Consider the following 22,748-nt stretch of genomic DNA (forward strand, 5'->3'; position numbering starts at 1 on the left):
CAACATGCCCCAAAGTGGTGCCCATTCGGTGAATGAGGGGGTAGCTGTAGGCCATGAGGAAAATAGTCCAATGAGTCATCCATGGCGACAGCGAAGCAGGGGTATGCCAGTCCCCAGCCAGCAAGCCCAAAACTCGTTTATGGTCTGTGATGATCTTGAAATCACGGCCATACAATTACTCATGGAACTGTTTTACGCCAGTTACCGCAGGCAGAGCCTCACGGTCCAGTTGGCTGTAGTTCCACTCGGCTGCCGACAGGGTCCCTGAGTAGTAGGCGATGGGTGCCTTGGTTCCATTGGGCATGCAGTGGCTGAGGACGGCCCCGATGCCAAACGGAGAAGCATCATGAGTTAGCACAAGTGGCAGAGTCTGGTTGTACTAGACCAGGAATGTGTCCGCTGAGACAGTCTTTTCACCGTGGCAAATGCGGCAGCTTCCACTCTGCCACAGGTCCACTTGGCCTTTTTGCTGAGGAGCCGATGCAAAGACTCAGCAACCATTGCTTTCTGTTTAAGAAAGACACTGTAGAAGTTAAGGAGTCCAAGGAACACCTGGAGCTCGGTCTGATTGTGAGGTGTAGCCTAATAGGGGACATGTTGGGGTCTAAATTAAAAGAGATTGGAGTCCCTACATACTTACCTAGACCAGTGCCAAAAACATCCTTGAACTCCTTAAGGAGTTCCTCAGTGCTTTTGTCACGAACGGCGTTGATTCCGGTCACCACAAGGCCCAGGGATTCGAACCAGTCCAAGCCTCGGAGGCTCTGAAGGGCTCTGCAAACCACCGTCAGAGGAAGCAGTCCATTGAAAGATTTGAATTGCACCTGGAAAGTGCCTTGTCCCAGAACCTGGATTTGGTTCCCTTGGTAGTCACTAAGGCGTAGGTCTGGAACCCTCAGCTTGTGCCTCCTCAAGTTGGGGACAGCCTTCTTGAGCATAGCCCAGGACATAATGGTCAGTGATGACCCTGTGTCAATCTCCATGGAGCATGGAGACCCCTCAAGGAGGATTGTGACTTTTAGCTTTTTGGCCCGCGTCGTGCAAGCTTGACCGATGGTGGTCTGGAATGTTACTCCAGGTTCTGCCCCTGGCTGCTTTGGTCGAACGGAGCTGATGAGGCATGTGTAGTCATCTTGTCTTGGCAAGTGGGTTTGAATTTGCCGCTTTAAGATGGCTGCTTGATGCCACACTTCGCTCCGGGCTGGATTGACTTGCTGGATTGTTTCTGCTCTTTTTGGATGCCTAGTTGCCTTCCAATCCCATCCTTGTCACCAGTGTTAGATTGGATGAATGGATGAGGCAGACTCAGGCTTCAGCAACAACAGCTCTTTATTAAGTAACAATCTAGCAAAGCCTCTGTCTTGCAGCAGCCCTTTTATAGGAGCTGTCAGACCCTTCAACCAATCAGATTTGAATACTGTTCCCACCGGAACAGAGGACCTTGGTGGAAACTCCTATACTGATTGTCAGTATGTAACACTCCTCCCCTCTTAGTTGGGTTCATTCAGCTTGTGACGTAGTCACGTAGGTAGGCGGGCTTTCTTGTGGCTCATCTAGACCTGCGCAGTTCAGTCGGTGCTGGATCTTCGGTCAGGTCAGATGGACCTGTTGTCTCTGTGGCTTCACCTGGTGGAAGCTCCTGGAACTTTCCACAGGGCGCAGCTGGAGTTTCTGGAGCCGGTTCACTCGGAACTCGCTGCGGCCCTGCAACTTCATCAGATAAGTATCCCGATACCTTCGGGCTTGAAATGTCTGTGGAAGGATTGAATTCGTGCTCCTTTTGGATAGGGCTTCACCTCCTTGTGCAGGAGTTACCTCTGGTTGCTTAAGGTTGGATTGGGAGAGGCGGCCACGGAGTTGGTCAACCGCCTCCAAGTTCGACCGTCCTCGAGCTCCAATATATATGAGTCATATATGGTGGAAACTCCTATACTGATTGTCAGTATGTAACAAAACCTATCTTTATAATCGTTCTTTCCTCTCTCACACACAGACATCCTTCGAACTGTAGTTTTCCTCAAACATAAGGTCCAGTTTGATCCAGTTCTGTGGGACTTTGCTTAAGAGATTATTTTCTAGGACTTTCTTGAATATGAAAGACTGTAATAGAGAACATGTGGGGGAGGCGACATTCCTTCCTACATATTGAGGTTTAATGCCCCCCCCCAAACCTCCAGTTTTGAACGTATGTATTTTTCCAAAGGTCTGTTATCTTCAAAAAAAGTTAAAGTTTTACTAGAATCCCATTGAATCTCTATTGCATTTATCCACTATATCTCTACCCCATCCTGAATTCTTTCCCAACACATGAACCTTCAAAAGAAATCTATATTGAACGAACCACTTCTTAATTGTGTGGGTATCATTCAATGAAGGGCAGGCTGGCAAATCTCAAGGCTGGCAAAGATCATGATGAAGAGGGAAAGAATCAATCGTAGGGCTTTGGAAACATGAATGCAATCCTCTAGGAAAGTGAAACTGCTGTCTAAATAACAACAGCTATTTTCCAAAGAAGCTGTGTTGTAATGAATGTACAAGTACACATCCTTCCCGTTTACTCCTTATCTATAATTATTTTTACTGAGAATCATACATATATCAAATAATGAGCCCCAGCCCCATCACTTCCAGTAATGTCCTGTTCCTGAGCCAAAATCTCTAGTTAGATTTGATATTTCTAGAAGGTTACAAATCTTTTTTTTAAAAAAGAACTTTGTAGGAGGATGTTCATTTATGATTAACCTGACTTCTATAATGTAAAACCATCTAAAGATATTAACTAAACCTTTATCCAAGATTAACACACAGACACAAACACACACACACACACACACACACACAGCAAATATATATATATATGTGGTGGGTTTCAAATTTTTGGGAACCTCTTCTGTAGGTGTGGCCTGCTTTGTGGGAGTGGTTTGCTGCCCATGTGATCAGGTGGGAGTGGCTTGCCACCCATGTGACCAGGTGGAGTGGCCAAGACGTTGTCACTGAATTCTTTGCTCCAATGGATAAATTACAATAAGATTAAAATAAGTACACAAAACAATAAAAGAGCTACTTACAGAAGGAAGATGACTGTCCTTGCCAGTCTTCAGTATCACTGACTCCAATGAATGGCCTGCACAAAGAAGAGACACAGAAATGAACTCTTCCATTGCATGCACTGCATTAGGATGAAACAAGCACACAAAACAATAAAGACAGCTACTTATAGAGGGAAGATTACTGCCTTGCTGGTCTTCTGCACACCACCACCTCACCACCTTGCTCCAATAACCTGCACAAAGAAGAGACACAGAAAGGAGGACTTTAATTGCATGCACTGCATTAGGACACAAAATAATAGAAAAGGAAGGTTACTGTCCTTTGTGTGTTCAAGTCACCCACTAACCACCTTGCTCCAATGAATGGCCTGCACAAAGAGATACAGAAAGGAAGACTTCAATTGCTTGCACTACTATATTAAGGATGAAACAAGCACAGAAAGCAATAAAATTACATAGGAAAGATGACTGTCCTAGTGGTCGTACTCTGTTGCCTCTTCATCCTGTTAAATAATACTAACTGCAGAAGAAATAAAACAATATTGGACTCAATTGTGGTTGTAAGCTGAGGACTACACTACAGGTAACAGAAGGGACCTCTGTTTTCACCCAACAATGTACAGTCTTTTCAGGAAGGATGTCCCCCAACAAACAGGAAAGATATAGTCTTTCATTCAAGAAGTTAGGTCAAGAATGAATGTCATAGGTAGATTCACAGAGCAATTCAGATTTCTTTTTCTGAAATTTAGTTCTCAGTTCAAAAAAACAAGACTATATGAATTAGGTTCAGTACTTAGTTTGGTCCAAGTAGCTATTCAAGAGTTAGTGGTTAGAAGCAATGGCAAGGCAAGATATGGATTTAAAACCAGAAATATTTTGTTGGCTATTTGAAAGGGAATACAGTACATATTTAATTTTACGCATATTAGCAGCTGCTGGAATTGTGTTTACACAACAGTGGAAAAACAGAGATATGAAAATGAATAAATATTAGTGTTAGATACTAGCTTCAGCTATAATGGTTTCCACCAAGGTCCTCTGTTCCGGCGGTAACAGAGGTTTAATCTCATTGGTTGAAGGGTCTGACAGCTCCCTATAAAAGGGCTGCTGTCAGACTCAACCTTCGCATAATTGCTACTGAGTTAATAAAGAGCTGTTGTTACCATTAGCCTGTGTATGCCTTTCCATTATCCAATCTAACACTGGCGACGAGGGTGGGATTGGAAGGCAACTAGGCGAACCAAAAAGAAAGTAGCAATCCAGCAAGTAATCCAGCCCGGAGCTCAGCGTGGCTTCGAGCAGCCATTTTTGAGCGGCAAACTCAAAATGCCCTCAGGACACAAAATGGCCATGCACACCCCACCGACTCCATATGACCTAGTCACCAAGCACTGGGACTCGAATATGCTGAGGTTCGACTGCTTCTCGAAGCCAACGACCTCATGGGCCTTTCTGAAGGCCGCGAGAAGAACATGTTCCTTGGTTACTGTGGACGGGAAGTGTCCAAGACTGCCAAAGACCTGTCAGAACCAATGCCGCTACAATCAGTCACTTGGTCCGTGCTACAGCAGACGCTAAGGACTCACTATGCTCCCAAGCCGTCTAAGCACATCCGCCGGCATGAATTTATTATTTGCAACCAGAAGGAAGGCGAATCAATCAACAAGTACATTGCGGCACTACGAAAGGCCGCAGCGTACTGCGAGTTCCGAGACCTTGACAAGCTTATTCTTGATTGCATCATATGCGGTGTGTGGGACATTAATTTACAGAGGAGGTTACTCGCCAAATTTAACCTCACTCTACAAATTGCCTTGGATGAAGCCAGGGCATCAGAATTGGCCGTCAAGTCAACAGAAACGCTGCAGCACCAAAGCACTGCACAAGAAGCGCGAAAGAATACACACATTCATCGCGAGGCTGCAGAGGCTGAGAGCTCAGAAGGTGAAGAAGATGACAGCTGCTGCATGCGCAGTAGCCACACCAAGCCGGTGTGCAAATTCGAACAGTGTTTCCCATCTTGCGCTAGCTGTGGAGGAGACCATGCCGGATTGGTTTGCCATTTCTGCGATGCTAACGCCAGCACTGTGAGCGAAAAGGGCACATCGCCAAAGTTTGCAGAAGCGAGCACCTCACAACAACCTGGCAGCCAAGAAGCCGAGCTAAATGCCAACAGAGGTCCAACCAAGGGGCATGGCAGAAGCCACCAGGGCACTCAGACGGTGACACCAGAGTCACCTACCACACCTCAATTGGCCAAGTCCGCACTAGGCGGCCAAAAAAGCTGAAGGTCACAGTCCTCATTGAAGGCTCTCCATGCAAGATGGAGATCGACACAGGATCATCACTGACCATCATGCCGTGGTCTACACTCAAGAGGGCTATCCCTAGCCTGAAGAAGCAGCATCTACGCACCCCTGACATCCGCCTCCGAAATTACCAGGGGAACTGAGTCCCCATCATGGGCCAGGGCACCTTCTGGGTGCAATTCAAGAAATATAGCGGCCAGCTCCCAGTGACAGTGGTCAGCGGTGACCTGGAGAGCCTCCTGGGGCTTGACTGGTTTGAAGCCCTGGGCCTAGAAGTGACCGGTATCAATGCCTTGAAAGACGAGAGCTCTGAAGCAATTTTTAAGGAGTTTGAGGATGTCTTCGGCACCAGTCTGGGTAAGTATGTGGGGACTCCAATCTCTTTTAATTTGGACTCCAACATAGCCCCCATAAGGCTAAAACCCAGGACAGTACCTTTTGCTCTCCACCCCAAAATTGATCTGGAAATTGACAAGCTCGTAGGCCAGGGAATCCTAGAGCTGGTTGATCATGCATGCTGGGAGACCCCTATAGTGACACCTGTCAAATCTGATGGGTCTGTTCACATCTGCGTGGACGACAAATGTACAATCAATAAAGTGTTACAACAAAGTGCTTACCCTATACCCATTGTACAGCACCTACTACATTCTTTAGGCCCTGGCAAAATATTCACTAAATTGGACATGGCATACCAACAATTGCCTATAGATGGCACTACGGCAGAGGCACAAACCATTGTGACACACAAGGGTGCATTCAAATGTTACCGCCTGCAATTTGGAGTTAGCATCGTCCCTGGACTGTTCCAAACCATCATGGAACGGCTTTTGCAGGGGATTTCAGGAGTCATCCCTATTTTAATGACATCTTGGTATCGGCTGCAAATGAGGCGCAACTTTTCAAACGTTTACGAACTGTTTTGGCTAGAATTAGAGACAAAGCCTCCGTCTCAAAAAGTGTTTGTTTACTACCGGTTTGGGCAAACCAGTAGCTTTTTTTACTAACGGTTTGGGCAAACCAGTCCGAAGCGATAGCATTTCACCCCTGCATCCCACCCTAGATACATAGAAGATGTTTGCTGCTAAAACAAGATGCATTTCAGAAAGATATGAATAAAACTTATTTTTGAGGTGTGTGTTAGAATGCAAATGTTTTTCCTGCATCTCCCCCCCCCCAAAAAAAATACTACATTGTTATTTTTTTTATTCAGTTCAAGGGGCTCAAAATGGCTTCATTCTTCAAATTTATTCTCACAACAACTAGAATCTACCAGTGAAAATTCTGGAACAAAGATAGAATCTTTCCAGATCTGCCCATGGACTTTGGGGAGCCATACCAGCTTTCTTGCTGTGACCAGAACAATATTTTCATCTGTATTAAACATGTCACTTGAAGGCAAGTTGATGTCATAAAGAAATTTAGCCATACAGAAACCCAGAATCTCAAGCAGGCACAACCGACAGCAAGGAAAACCCAAAACAGAAATAAAGATTAATCCTTTTCTTGTAAGAATGAATTGCAGGGAAGGGATCTAGACAGTTGTCTGCAGACATAGAAATTTCCACATCTGAATTATTGCTAGGTAAAAATTGGCTAATTTGTGGGCAGAGAAATTTGATAAATAATATCTCTGGAGTTCTCTCAGGAAGGAGAAATTTTTCAACAATGATTTAAGGGCAGAGGTTCTTCTTAACACTGACAATAGTACTGCTACTGAAAAAACTAGTGGGAGGAATTATTGCAAGTAGTCCTCCCATTTAACTGAAATGTGGAAAAGCGGGGAGCTAACAGATTGGTGAGGAGATGAGTGAAAGACACACATCCCTTGGGTCCCACATCACTCTCCATTGACAGCAAAATTACTTTCATTGAGCTGGATAAGAACTGGTTATAAAAAATGGATAATAATTTCTCTGTCTTTTCTTGTGCTAATAGAAATGCCACCCATATTTTCTTATAATGCATGTGCAGATTTATTGAGAGTCAAACTGTTTTATAAAGAGAATACACCCAGAAAAATATTGCTGTTGCTTCCAACAATAACAGTGGGAAATACACAGGGATTCAGATCCATTCCCTTAAATTAGCATACTGCTTTTTAATTCCCTTAGCTGCAATGAATACTACACTTAGAACTAAAACAAGAATTGCTGTATGAAAGGAAAATAATCCACCCCACATAAATTGTGCTTAGTTGCTCTTAACTTTAATGGGAAAGTAAAACATCTTAGCCCATCCTCCCCCCACCCCTTTCTGTTTAAGTTAAGAAAGTTGAGTTCAGAATTATTTCCAGAGAGCAGGTTGAAAAGATAGATATCAGGTAATATTGGAGACTGAGATTCTCAAAGATGTTACTGTTTCCATCATAGCTGCCTTGTAATTTGTCTCCTTTGTATAATGTCATCGGAAGTTCTGTAAGGAAGAAATTAGCGTGATCTAAGGGACGCATTGCCTCAGTGGCTAAGATGCTGAGCTTGTCAATCAGAAAGGTCAGCAGTTCAGGAGTCAACAGGAAGTTATTCATCTGGACAGACATGGGGGGTGTGGGCTCTCAAGAGCCTCAAATGAATCCTGTCTGACAAACCAATTCCGAGATCCTTTTGGATCAGAACCCTCTCTGGAGGTTTCATCAGTGTCTCATCAGACCCAGAGGGAGGCAACAGGTCCCTTGCAGGTTGGAGATTTGCCTTTTGAATCGGAGTTGGGGTAACAGTCTGCAATATGGCTGACAAGATGTTGACTTCTTATCAAAGCAAAAGGAACAGGAGGGTGCAGAAGAGATGAAAGACCGGTAAGAAAATTTATCTAACCCGCAGCCATAAATCAAACCTGGAAAAGGCAAAGAAATCTTGAGAACATAAATAATATTGATGGCCAGAGCGGGGCTTTTTCAAAAAGAAAGGAAGGAAGGAAGGAAAAATGGAGGGTTGAAACATCAGCCCCCCTCAAAATTTATTTATTTGAAACAATTTCAGACAGAAAGGAGAAAGCAGAGAAATGACAAACCCACTCAAATATAAACTCTAAACTTGGTTTTGGATTTGAAATAGAAACTAAATACTCTTAAGGATTTATTCTGTTTGAAGTCTTTCCAACTAATATATCTTACCTCCCCCCTCCAAAAAGCACTTCTTACTGATAACTAAACTTTGACTGTGCGGGAAGTTTTAATTAACCAACTGCCATAAATCAGAATTTGGAAAAGTAGAAGGCAAACAAAAATATCTGAATCTGGCTGATCGCAAGTTTGTTCCAAGTGATATATTGTGAGTAGCTACAAGTGACCGGACCCGATAAGGGAAAGAATAATAACAAAATAATAACGGAATCAGAAATTGGGAAATACGAAGGTTTTTTTGTTTTGGTTTGTTTCTTTTTTTCCTCTTCTCCTTTTTCGCTCGGCAAAAGATTAAGATGGCCCCAGCTTCTCTTCCGGTTTGAATTTAAGGTGGACCAGAATCTGGAAATAAGATTTGTATAACTAACTGCAATTTTGGAACTGGACATTAAGGAAGAACAGAAGACTAAGATCCCCCCCCCCCCACTGTTTTTCTCCACAGCAACTGAAGCAGATAAATTTAAGGTGGAACAGAACACTGAAATAAGACCTGCATAATTGTATAACTAACTGTAACTTTGGAACTGGAAAACTGGGAATTTGAAAAACTATGTGAAATTACAAAAAATATGCATAAATCATTAATATCAAGCCAAATTAGAATTCCGAATCCAGAAAAGCAGATAGCTAAAGAAGAATTCAAAGAAGAAGGGGGACGAGACATTGAAAGGGTAGAAACGGAGGGAAATAAAAAGCAGACAAAAAAACTCCTTTGGTCCTGGCAGTGGTGTAGGGAAAATTGTGAAAAGGAGAGGTGTCCCAACAAAAGGGGGGGAAAGCAGACAAAAATGGTTTTGGAGGTTGTTACTGGCATAAAAAAATTGAAGTAGGAGATTATGCCCCAATAAAGAGAAATATAAAATATTCTTTTGATGGTGACCTGGGGAAAATTGAAGGGAGTGGATGTGTCAAAATAAAGAAAAGGGAGAAGACAGGAACAGAGAAATGGGACAAAAGACTTACTAGGAAAAAAACAGATAACTAGAAACTATCATATGGGGAAATATAAAGTTAACATAAGGGCTTTATTCCTAAATATAATAATAAAATGGAGTTGCTAACTGGTTGAATATGATAATGGAAGATAGCTAAATAAAAGTTAATATATATGGAATATGGATAAATATGAAACTGATATGGGGAGCTTGTAAAGCAGAGGTCTGTGATCCACCTTTTTAATATGATAGTTAAATTGAGTTGTGAATTGATTGAATATGACAATAGAAGGACAACTAAGCATGGGTCAAAATATATGAAACATGGACATATATAGAACTTTTAAGATGATGAACAAAGTGAGATGTTTACCACTTGTTATTTTATTTAATACATTAAGGCAAGTGTAATGAACATTGAACAGCGAAGATTGCCATCTAGACAATTAAGGGGTAATCTAATCCAAGGTATGGAAAAATGGAGAGGGAACATGAAATATACCAACAATGGGAAACTATTGTGATAAAAAGACAGAATCACAAATTGGAGGCATGTAAGGATGTATAAGTATATAAAGATAATGATGAGAATAGCTGGGAATTGTAACCAGGTCTACATCTCAACCAAAATTAGTTTGGGGAAGGGTTTTAAAAGCACAATGACTATATATGTATACTTTTCTGTTATATCATTTTTTTACTAAAAAGGAGGAGAAAAATTAAATATGTATATTGAAAAGGAATTATAAATACCATCAACATAACATGAAGCTCGCTCAGAAGCTGAAATACACCAAGTAAATGAGATGAAGAGTGGGAAGTAGAGGAGAAAGATATGGGAAGAAGAGAGGGATAGGAGAGAGGGCAGGGGGAGAGGAGGAGAGAAATGAGGAGTGGTAAGGTGAGGGAGGAGGAGGAGAGAGGAAGGGGAAGTTGAGAAGGGAAGGATGACAGAGGGAAGAAAGGAGGTAGGAGAGGGAGGAGAGAGGGAGGAGAAAGTGATGGATAAAGTACAAATATGGTGTATGGAGAGTAGAAGAGCCAATAATTGGTTTTTGAGAGTTGTTGGTAAGATGAATTGATGTAAACATTTAATAATAAAATATGATGTTGGTTATGTAATAGTAAATATGCAATTATATGTTATGAAAATAAAAAATAAATAAAAAACTTTTAAAAAAAAGAAAGGTCCGCAGTTCGGTGGTTTGAATCCCTAGCACTGTGTAAATGACACTTGTCCCAGTTTCTGTCAACCTAGCAATTCAAAAGCATGTAAAAATGCAAGTAGAAAAATAGGAACCACCTTTGGTGGGAAGGTAAAAGCGTTCCATGCGCCTTCGGCGTTTAGTCATGCTGGCCACATGTTCATGGAGATGTCTTTGGACAGCGCTGGCTCTTTGGCTATGAAATGGAGATGAACACCATCCCCTAGAGTTGGGAACGACTAGCACATATGTGCAAGGGGAACTTTTAGCTTTACCTAAGGCTTCTACGAATAATAGGATTTTTTTGCAAGGAAGATTAAACTGCAGTTACAACTTAAACATGATATCACACTGACAGTAGGTGTCAATTTAGATTCTGAACTGAAATAGTTCTCATGGAAAAGGAAGAGTAGTTGATATCAAGTGGCAAAGGGAGAAAATCTTTTTAAAAAAGCAAAAAGACCGTGGGAAATAGAAACTTTAAAAACAAAGATTTGGAAATGAAGATATTTCTGGCAGCTATAGTGGCTGATTTGGACATGGTTCTAGCAACCGTTCAAGATGCAATGCTGGTTTCAGTCCAGAGAAGGGGTGGCCAATGATCCTAATATGTTCAGCTATGTTGATATTGTAGAATCAATATGTTTGAAACGCATGGAGCATTTGAGAACACAGTCTGGAGAAGAATGCTGAAGAGGAAAAATGTAAGCCAGGGGCCATTGAAATAACAGTCCATATGCTTGTTCATTGTCAATCTTGCCAAGATCTGATGCATCAACTTATGCATCAACGGATTCTTTTTATCTTAACTATATTTCAGGTAATTAGAGTGACGTGCTTTTCTATTATGCTGCCAAGATCTGTTTAATAGAGCAAGATTCAGCAGGAATTCTGGGTGTGCAGCTCTGGGAACTTGAAACTCTGGATGTGCAATTCACAAAGTGTGGTAATATATGGGCATACTGTGATATGCCTGAACCGGCATGCATCACTGCAGTTTCTAAATGCTCAAGGGCAACCCACATAGAGCATATTTGAACACATTAAGAGGTGACTAAGGCATGCATGACTGCGAGCAGAGACTCTTGAACCAGAAATGGACATGATTAGCACATAAGAAGGAATTGCACAAAGTCCCTTCTGCCGTAGCTGCTATCTGCTCTTTGAACAGGAGCCATAAGACCAAGAGTACCCCAAATTGTCCACCAACTTTGTCTGTGCAGAGGGTGATTCATCCAGAATAAAGAATGAAGAATCTCAGTTGGGAAGACCAAAACCCATAGCCACTCCGTCTTCCGAGGAATCAGTTGAAATATTTTTCCCCATCCAGACTTTCCCAATTTGCAGACTTTGAAAAAGAACCTTGACAGTATCATTTGGACAGCAGAGATGTTCGTCTCAGTATCAACAGCATATCAATGTTAAGTAAGAATAGCAGAGAGCAGAACTCGGAGACACCTTGCAGTACAGGAGTCTAAAACTGAACCTCCCCATCACCAACTGAAATTAACCTCAAAGGAAGAAAGAGAATGTCTTCTATTCTCTAAGCTTGTTTAAAAGGGCACCATAAATAATGCTATTAAAAGCCACTGAGAGGTCTAGAAGGGCCAAGAAAGGCACCAACCCAACCTGAGGCCATCAAAGCTCCTCAACAAATGCAGCCAAAGTTATCTCAGAGATATAACCTGGTCTGAAAACCATCTGAAAAAGCTCAAAATAAACTGCTTCCACCAGGGTCATCAGCCTACTGTCTTCTCTTTAAAAGGAAAGGCTGGGGATTGGAGGGTAGTTGTCCTTTATTGTTGGATCTAGTGATGGCTTTTTAAGAAAAGGGATAATCATTGCTTCATTCAAAGCCCCAGAACCATCCCTTCCTCAGAAAGCAACAGGATAGGAAACACTGGGCATGCCAATTTTTTCTTATGGAAGATGTTTCTCATCTGCATTTTTAAAAAGTTCAAGAAATTGGACTTGGGATAACAATCAGAAATAAAAAAAATATCTACAACAAAAAATAGCTCTGAATAACTCTGGGCCATCCTAAAAGCAAGAACCAACTTTTTATGGGTTTACTCCAGTTCCAAGGCATCCAAAAGCCAGTCTATGCAAATTCCCAGGAGATGAGACAACCAGCCAAAGTATTTGTAGTTTCTACAACAGATATATATTTCATCTATGTATTCTAATTTATAACGTCTTTAAGCTACTGCATTTAAACATAATATTGGCAGAGAAGAAAACCACATTCAAAAAAGGACAAATTTCAGGAGCATTAATGTAGAACCTGATTCTTTAAGTACCTATTCCATTAGTTTAAGGAAGCAAGTTATACAAAGATGCTGATGAAACATTCACTGTATTTGCGGTGACTGCCATGGAGATGTATTTTAAACACTTTTTATGCTAATAGAAAGTTATAGTTGTATTAAATTTCTCCATCCTCCCCTGTTGGGTTTCAGTTTTCTGTACATAATTTGTATTATTGGGGCATTTCTCTATTTGCATTTAACATTCCTTGGTAACATTTTTTTTTCTGTACTGTCTCCATATTGTTGTGTAAATTTTGTGTATGTCCAAGAATGACTCAGGTTTAAGCTGTCCATCATAGTGGTTTTCCCCTTAAACATTTCTCCTTAAATGTTCACAGTGAGCTTCAGAGGATATGAAATATGTTAAACCTTGTATCTCACTAACTTGAAAGGAATTTGAATGACTCAAGGCAGGATGAAAATTGGCAATGGGAACAGCTTATTTCATGCTCATATAATTTTCTTCTGGCTGAAAGATGGATGGACACTGCTTCTCTGCAATGTCAAATATTAGTCAAATATTACACATCAAGTATTTGACAGGTTTAATGCAGGTAAACTAGAGAAAATATTAGTTATCAGTTGTAAAAATTTGATCTAGAGCACGGGTGTCAAACTTGCGGCATCATGTTGCCATTCACGTGACATATTGCAATGTTTTTTTCCCTTTGCGGAGCTGGGGTGGCCATGGCCTTTGTGTGATGCATCTGGCCCGCGGGCCACCAGTTTCATACCCCTGGTCTAGAGGATGGTTTTTGTTTTGCTATTTAGCAGTTACGAAATGTGAGACATACATGAAGTGGCCAAATGCTGGGCCATAGCACTATCAGTTTAGAACATGCTTCATTGTTTTCTGCAAGTTAACTAAACATTGTTGAGAGTTGCGGTCTGACCATATCTGGAGAGGATCAAGTTCAAGTATCAGTTCAGTATCTTTGCCTTAAGCATTCTATTGTAACTTACATGTTTTACTAGAGAACAGGTCCAACATCTTCCATTCCCAAGATGCTTGCTCATGTTCATTTCTTGCCTGTGGCCATTTATGCTTCATGCACAAATGACTTCAAAAGACCAACTTTAGCAACTCATGCCCACGTCTTAAGAAGGAAACAGCAAACATGTTGTGCTCGGTGTATCAAAAATTCAGACAATGCCTAACTTTACTCTTATTTTGTAACCTTACAAAACAAAAGAGAACAATTCTTTATGTAGTCATATATTTTTAAAAATAAAGTTCCAATCATGACCATCAGACCACCACCCTCTATTCTCCAAGTCTCCAAGAATCACACAAGAATGAGGCAGGCTTTCAAGAATGTTGATGAATGTTGGCATGTCACTCAAAACATCGTGCATGTCATCTTGGACACACATGCCATAGATTCGCCATCACTGTCCTAAAAAGTGACACAATGCTCTCTGTTTGAAATTGTTTTCTCTATTCCTTGATCAGTTAGATTCCAAGATACATAACTTTTGGCTTGTTGCCCTTTATCCAGTCAATCATAGCTTTAAATAATTCCCTAAAGAGATGAATTGGGCTGAGTGTCATCAGCATATTGAGAAATCAAGCTGTTTCCCAAGATTTCATCAAGTAACTATTAAATAGCATATTGATGAATAAGTTGGATGAATTCTTGAAGCATTCCTCCAACCAATGCCACAGAAAGAAACACCAGCATCTCAGTGTTGTTTTCAAAAATATGTTATTCCAGAAGGATCAAACCACTCCAGAATGTCTCATCTCAGCAGGATGACCCAGGAAATGTCAAGATTAATAACATCAAAAATTCCTAAGAGATTTAAAAGAACTAATAATGATTCCTCTTTTTCTGGTTCCCACAAGTCATGCAGACAACCCAAAAAAGAAACTGGAAGCCTAGACCAAAGAGGTTCTACTTATTGTAAAGTGATGTTTATGTGCATAGATTGTAATATTTCTCAGAAGAACTGGGAGTTGGGAGAATTTGCTTGAAGTAGCAGATACTGAAAAAGACATAGATAATGAATCTGCTTTTAAAGTTCAATGAGACTAACGGATTAAATTTCACTCTTCTTCCCCAAAATTATCCAAACTTTCCCACCAATTTGGTTAAGCTCAAACCATCGAGCTTCATCCATTAATATAGAGTGTATTCATCATTAATGCACAGTGAATTTTGCCCAATTCCAATTGTGAACACATCTGTGCAACCAGGATTCTTATAGATATAGCTTTATTTTTTACAATTGTTCTGACACAGTGCAAGCTACACAAAAGAGAAAAATAATAATGCTGTAATCTTTTCATCCTCAAGTTTGTAATTCCTTTAAATGCAAGGAAAGGTATTTGGCAGCACCATCACCATGTACTGTGAAAACACCTGCTTAACAACTACTACAGGATCGATTGTGTATCCTAGACTTTTATATTAGCTCACTCACAGTGTGTGTATGTCTGTATTTGGTATTACTTTTGTATTACTCATGCAACATTTTTAAGTGAGCTGTCTTCAGGGTCTAAATGTTATGATGGCAGATTTTTGGCAGAAAATGCTAAAAGATAAGAGAAAGAATGTGGCTGACATGTTCAGGAAATTAAAATATTGTACCCTGCAGTTACCATCAGGGACTTTTCAAATGATGCATCATCCACCATTGCATGAGCTCTCCCACATATTTTTTTATCTAATTTTATACACATATTTGATTTTTTTTTTAGAAGGATGACATGTAAAGCAATCCGGGGTAGATTTTCATACAGAAACACTTATTGTTTAAGAATACCCGCTTCTCTGTTTTATTGCTATCTCCCCAATTACATTTGAAATGGAAGATGAATATATTATCCTTTAAGTAATCAGGGAATTTATTTTCATTAAAAATCCATTTTGACTAGAATTAATAATAATACTGGGATAATACAATATGTCTGAGACTTAATTCTAACTTTGGACAGACAATCAGAAACTGTGTAGCCCCATAAAATTCCTGCTGTGATTGAAATGCTGTAATGAAGTTTGAAAGGTAATTTTTTGTAACCAAAAGTGAGAGAGGTATATCAGATTAAGTATCTAAGTGATTTATTGTATCACAAAACCTATCATTTTATTACTTTAGTTTTGAAGATGTAGTGAATAGGTCTCACTATATATTTAACTTAACTTAAAGGTGAAGATCTCTCTCTCTGAAGATTCAATAAATATTTCCCAGCACTGGAGCACATATTAAGGATACTGCCATTCCTTTCCATAAACCACCCTGTTTTAACCCACACTATTATAGTTTTTATAGTTCTAATATTAATATCAGATGGAGTTTGACTTGTAGATTTTAGTAAGATAAGGATTTTGTATGCTATATCACTTGATTATATGGTCAAAGAAATGAAACCATTTCTTTGTTGCTCCTTCACCTTTCAATATATCTTAAAATAAAGATTGTTTACAACAAAGCTTAGATACTTGAAATTTGTTAACATATGGGGGGAATGTACTTTTTCAAAAATTGCACTGAGTTTCAGTTTCAGCCAACATGAACATAAATAATAGATGGTTTTAAACAATGTAAAAAATGTAGAATTTTAGGTGCTTTGGTAGCTGGAGGTCATTTTGGCTTCCCTTGAGAAGGCTTCAACTTCTTGGCTACAAATATCCCCTTGAAACCATTATATTGAATGTGAACCCACCAAATTCTTTCCTAATTCCAAAATCACTCCCATGTATAATTTCAAAGACATATAACTAGTATTGTGCCAGAAATTTTTTTATGGATAAATTTGATTTGCACAATATCTTTCTTTAAAGCTGTCAAATCAAAGATGTCTCAAAATTGAAATGAATAATGGAAGGAGAGGGAGGCAAGTGAACCCCTCAAACCTGAAAGGGTCTCTTTGTTTTAAACAGGTCATAGGGGAAGATAACTCCGCTGTGGTGGCAGTCCCCGCAAAAGATTCTTGTCATTGTACATGCATGTTAATGCTGAGATGGCAACACAACTCCTTTGAGAAAATGCATTCTATCTAACCTCACAAATGGACTTGGGTAGCTTCTAAAAGCACCCCTCCAGATAGTTCACTCTACTCCATTTGTTAGCCATTCCACTTTTTAAAGTAAAGTGGTACAAAATCAATGATCTTAGGGAATGATGGCCAACAATGTTTCATAGGCAGCTTTATAGTTTATTAAAGTGGCAATGGCTGCACACTGGAAGACTTGAAAGACCAGGTTAGTGATAAATATTCATGGAGAAGATCTATCTATATGGTTGCTTGGCGAAAAATGACTTGATGGTACATAATCAGTTATGGGGAAGATGATTTTGTACTCCTGTTTTTGTAGTCTCCAAGGCTACCATTTCTTAATGATTTTTTAAAGTCACATCTTCAACATCTTATCCACTGATCCTGTGTTGCTGCAACCTAGAGAATACCTATTTTCTATAGTCTTCTTTTACATACCTTTTCACAAGATCTGGTCCAAAATGGTGGCAACCATTTGTGAATTACAGCTTTGCATTAAAGAGAATCTCATCTTTATGATTTTCAGGGGGGGGTGGAATCTTTAAATTGTGAGGGTTGGAACTCCAAAAGGCTTAAAAATAAAAGTTCTCATTGGGCAGGATGTTTGAATTTCATGTATTCTGATTTCCCAAACCTTCCATTCCTGCTAGTGGTTTTATTTTTCTCCCAAGCCCATTACAGGTCTCCTTTATTATGGTTTTACGCCTGTCAACGTTTGCCAAAAAACTAAGTTTTGCAAGCTTCAAACCAAACTCTTGGAGTACATAAGATCAAACTATTGTGCTTTGATATGATAATGCTACCATTTTACAAACACTGTTTGCTCTTTGGGAGTTAAAGCAGCAGATGGAACAGTTATTGCTGAGTATATAAGTATCCATATGCCACCATAAGAATAATTCCTTTGAAAGATACAATCACAATCGAATCCCAGCACTTTGTCACAAAATCAATAAACAATCATCAGCTCCAAAGAATTTCTAGATTATTTCTTTACCCTTATAACCCTACATTCTGACCAAACTATGTACAAACTTCATTTCTAATGAGAGCTCCCATTACCACATACCTATCAAAAGCACTCCAATCACTCCTATGATTGAAATCATAAATGTAGCACAAAATGTAAGAATGAGACACAGCCTGGCAAAGTCCTCTTGGATTCCTAGAATAAACTTGTGGGAACCGAATTTGAGTGTCTGAAAATCATAACATAGCTTTTTTTCCCCTTTAAACCCATGACAATTTGAAGAAAAGCGGTCGGCAGAGAGTGCTCCCCCACCCCGTATTTTATTCCATATTAAGCAGGGGGCTGTTTTATCCAGGGTTGTATGAACTATACTTCCACATCCATTTTTTCCCTGTAAACAATAGAACACAATATTATTTATTTAACTGCAGAGCCAGCCACAGCTTTGTAAAATGTCTGTAATTACTGAGTTTCAAAAAGGGGAGGGAAGCTGCTGTAGTTATCTTGCTTGCATAAAAATCCATCTGAACTTGCCGAGAAGCCAAGTAAAACACAGTTGGCTAATGGGTTTGCCTCAAATATAAAATCCCTTAACAGCTCCAAGTTTATTAGTGCCCATTTGCTGAACAAACCTTGGCAGGAAGGCTGATTTTCCATTGGCATGAAGAGACTCAAAGAGGCTATTTGGCAGGTCCAACTTTTCAGCAAACCTGAATCTAATTCGAAGGCTTTACTAATCTCTGGGACTGGATAGATCTTTGTTGAAAGTTCAGCAGCTTCACTGAATGGAGCAGAGGAAGATATTGGAAGAGACAGATGAGAGGGAAGACTGGGGGGAAATCAGTTTCTAGGCTCAGCAGAGGGATTAGAGATGGGCAGAGGCCTCCCTCAATCTATTTTAGAACTAGGCCATTCAAATCAGATTAAATTGGAGGACGGCTGCTTGACGCCAATATAATTTAAAATGAACCCCATCCCAAATTGGCAGGATCTTTCATCACATTTCCAATGAGATTCTCAAGAGCATGATAAATTTCTAGACTAGCCTTTCCTGCTGCCTAGATGGGTGGAGACTTCAGGTAACAAAACTGTAAAAAGAGGGTTTTATTTTTATTTTGCTCTTGTATTCCTTGGAATTAGTCATGCCCTTCATTATCTTTATACATTTATCTAAAGCAAGGAGGGCATCATGGAAGCCTTTCAGGAGACATTAAGCCTCAAACTGGCATCTTGATGTTAAGATTATACAGTTGTGTCCAAAATGTATTGGATGCATTTGGATAGAAAACTCTTGTCTTTGTACAATGGCAGCCACTTTGTGCTTTATAAAAATCACAGGATGTGTGATTGTATCCAGTTTTAAAATTGGCCAGTTCCTGTGAACCTTCTCCATAGCTTTCCTTAATTCCAATGGTATTGTGAGAGACACTATTTCAAATAATTAAATCCAAAGCCATTGATAGTTTTATAGAATAGTGACTTTACTTTAACCAGTAGCTCACAAACTGTCAACAGGTACTTTAATTATTTGATATTAGCCTACTTAAATCTGGCAATTGCATTCAGCTTCAAGATGATGTTCAAGATTGGCCTCTATAGAACATATTGCAATAATCCAATCATAACGTCATTACCGCATGGATCATTAAAATCCAGGAAAGAAAGTAGTTGGCATACAACATTTTCAAAGTGGTGAGTATAATTCCCTAAAGAGACATTAGCTCTTTTCTGAAACTACTGAATTATTGCCTGCCTCCTAGGGCATATCAGTATCAATAGACAATGGTGTTGGCTGGGGAAATTCTGGGAGGTCTTAAAAGTTGCCAAGGTTGAGAAACAAATGGTCTAGATCAGTGGTTCTCAACCTGGGGTCGGGACCCCTTTGGGAGTCAAACGACCCTTTCACAGGGGTCACCTAAGACCATCGGAAAACACATATTTTTGAAAAAATAGGGGAAACATAAAATAATTTTATGGTTGGGGGTCACCACATGAGGAACTGTATTAAAGGGTCACAGCATTGGGAAGGTTGAGAAACAAATGATCTAGATAAATGATCTAGGCTTTAACTTTATTTTGTCAAATTCTCATCCACTTCTTCAGCCCCCCCCCCAAATCTGCAACCCATTTTTTTTAAAAAAATTAAAAATCTCATCTATATTAATTATGGTGTCTGATTTGAAGCAGATTAAGATTTCTAGCCATAAAATACTTTGCTAATTGTTTATAGTGAACTACAGAATAGTCTTACTAAGTCTGTGCCTGGATTAGTCTTAAACAGTTTACGTATCACCCACAATCTATTGGATGATAGATTGATTGATACATTATGGATGTTTAAAGGATGAAGAAATAACCTTCCCCTCCCCCTTGTTGCCATCAGAGCTGTATATTATAGGCAACATTATGGTATCTCACCTTGGACATCTGCACGGTCTAGCCATCTATAGTTTGATTCTTTGTCTGAAGCCCCCAAACATTAGGTAGATTCCAGACTTCCTGAAGTTGCTTAACAGCCATAGAATCAATAGCCATAGCAATAGCACTTATATACCACTTTACAGTGCTTTACAGCCCACTTGACTCTGTAAAGTGGTTTACAGAGTCAGCATATTGCCCCCAACAATTTGGGTACTCATTTTACCCACCTAGGAAGGATGGAAGACTGCCTCAACATTGAGCCTGGTGAGATTTGAACTGCCAAATTGCAGTCAGTCAGCAGAAGTAGCCTGCAGTATTGTACTCCAACCACTGTGCCATCACGGTTCAATGGCCTTTCTAATTAAATTATTTGGTAGAAAATAAGAGCCTTGACCAAATTGCCAGCCCAATCTTCTGAAAAATTATCTGGAGTAATCTTAAATTCCTGGAACCTCAAGGATTGTATGTGTAGACCATCTTAATTTGTTCCAACACTTAGTGTTTCCTTATGTTATTTATCTGCAGGACTCTAGATTGGACAATTTCACTATATGAGCTGAAGAGTTACTGTCATTTTTAATGGTCAGTCCAATAAGATGATACTCATTCACCAATCATAAGAGCACTTATATTCTGCCCTAATCTAAAACCAACAGGGTGAGTGCAATATATATTAGCCCCATGAGGTTCTGGGACAGCCCCAAAATTGTCTATCAAGCCCCAAGTTATACAAGTGGTCACTTCAGCATGTACAAAACTACTCTTAAGACTGCTCCACCCCTCAGCAGAGAGATTGGTATTTAAACAAGATCCTTACTCTGTCTCTCCAACCAAGCATCAGAAGCAAATCCTTACCAGCAACTCCCAGACCAGGAGGCTCCAGCCACAGAATTTCTCCTAACACGAACATTAATCACTGTTAGGCAAAGTAATGCAATAATAATGCAAACTTGTAAAATAGGGAGCTGGAATAGAGAGCCCATTTGAAGGATCCCATCTAGATAGCGTAGCAAGAAAAATTACAGACTGTCTCTAAATGGATGATGGGCTGTGTTAATCTTAGTGAGTCATACGTTTTGGAGACAGTTGCAGGAGGAAGACAGCATATATTTTTCTGTTGTGTTTCTGACAGCCAACTTGAAATCTTTGCCAAATCACAGAGAACTGTGAAGGAAGCCTCGTAGGAAACCACAAAATAAAATGTGTATGGCCTCAAAGATACATGGTTAGACCACTATTATGCCATTGACGAGGGTAAGGAAAAAAAACAACCACTGTGTGGTCATAGGGTTAGACTTCTCTGGAACCCTCAAGGAAGACAGCAGATCTTTATATTACAGTCAGCCTTCTGAAACTGAATAACATGAGTAAAGCTGAATAACTTGAGTAATTTCACATGAACAATAATATTAATAGTAACAGTGAGTAATAGAAAGTCACAGGACTTATCCCTTGCCGAGATAATTATTAGCTAGCCCACGCTGAAGCCTACAATTTTTTTACCTTGTTACGCATGAAGCATCACATATATCTCAGTCTAATTATAGGATGATTTGGGCAACAGAAAGTCAAAGAGCGTGCTGATACAATAAAACATGGTCTTAAAAGTACCTAATACTTCATGGCAACTTAGCAAATTGCAAGTTAGAGTAACTGATTCTTTAACCCTAGGGCCGTGATAGGCGAACCTATGGCACATGCGCCAGAGGTGGCACCCAGAGCCCTTTTTGTGGGCATGCGCACATTCACCAGTTGATCTTCTGGTTTTTGGCACCGGCCAGCTGGTCTTCGCTGGTGCCGGAGTGATGGAAAACAGCCAAAAACCAGGCCCTTTTCCGTGCATTTTCCAGGCTGAAAACAACCCCCAAACGGCCTGAAAACAGCCCAAAGAACTGCCAGAAAATGGCCTGAAAAACAGCCAAAAAACAGATATGTGCATTCCAGCCAGCTGGTCTTTGGGCTTCCAGTGCTCCAGCATGCGCACATGCACGCATGTTCTGGTTTGGCCACTCCATCCCGAAAAGGTTCGCCATCACTGCCCTAGGGGAACTTCATATTACCCTTATCCTACTGAGTCCACTTACAACTGCCCCAAACCAAATCTTCAAACCAATCTCCATTTCCGTAGGCCTTAAAATACGAAGGATAAAACTATAATATCATGTCTCCCCTAGTCCGTCTAGTTTAATAGAAAGAAGGACTAGGGGAGACATGATAGCAGTGTTCCAATATCTCAGGAGTTGCCACAAAGAAGAGGGAGTCAAACTATTCTCCAAGGCACCTGAGGGTAGAACAAGAAGCAATGGGTGGAAACTAATCAAAGAGAAAAACAACTTAGAACTGAGGAGAAATTTCCTGACAGTTAGAACAATTAATCAGTGGAACAGCTTGCCTCCAGAAGTTGTGAATGCCCCAACACTGGAAGTCT

This window comes from Natrix helvetica (genome assembly GCF_964273705.1).
Source record: "Natrix helvetica genome assembly, chromosome: 4".
NCBI classification, from domain to species: Eukaryota; Metazoa; Chordata; class Lepidosauria; order Squamata; family Natricidae; genus Natrix; species Natrix helvetica.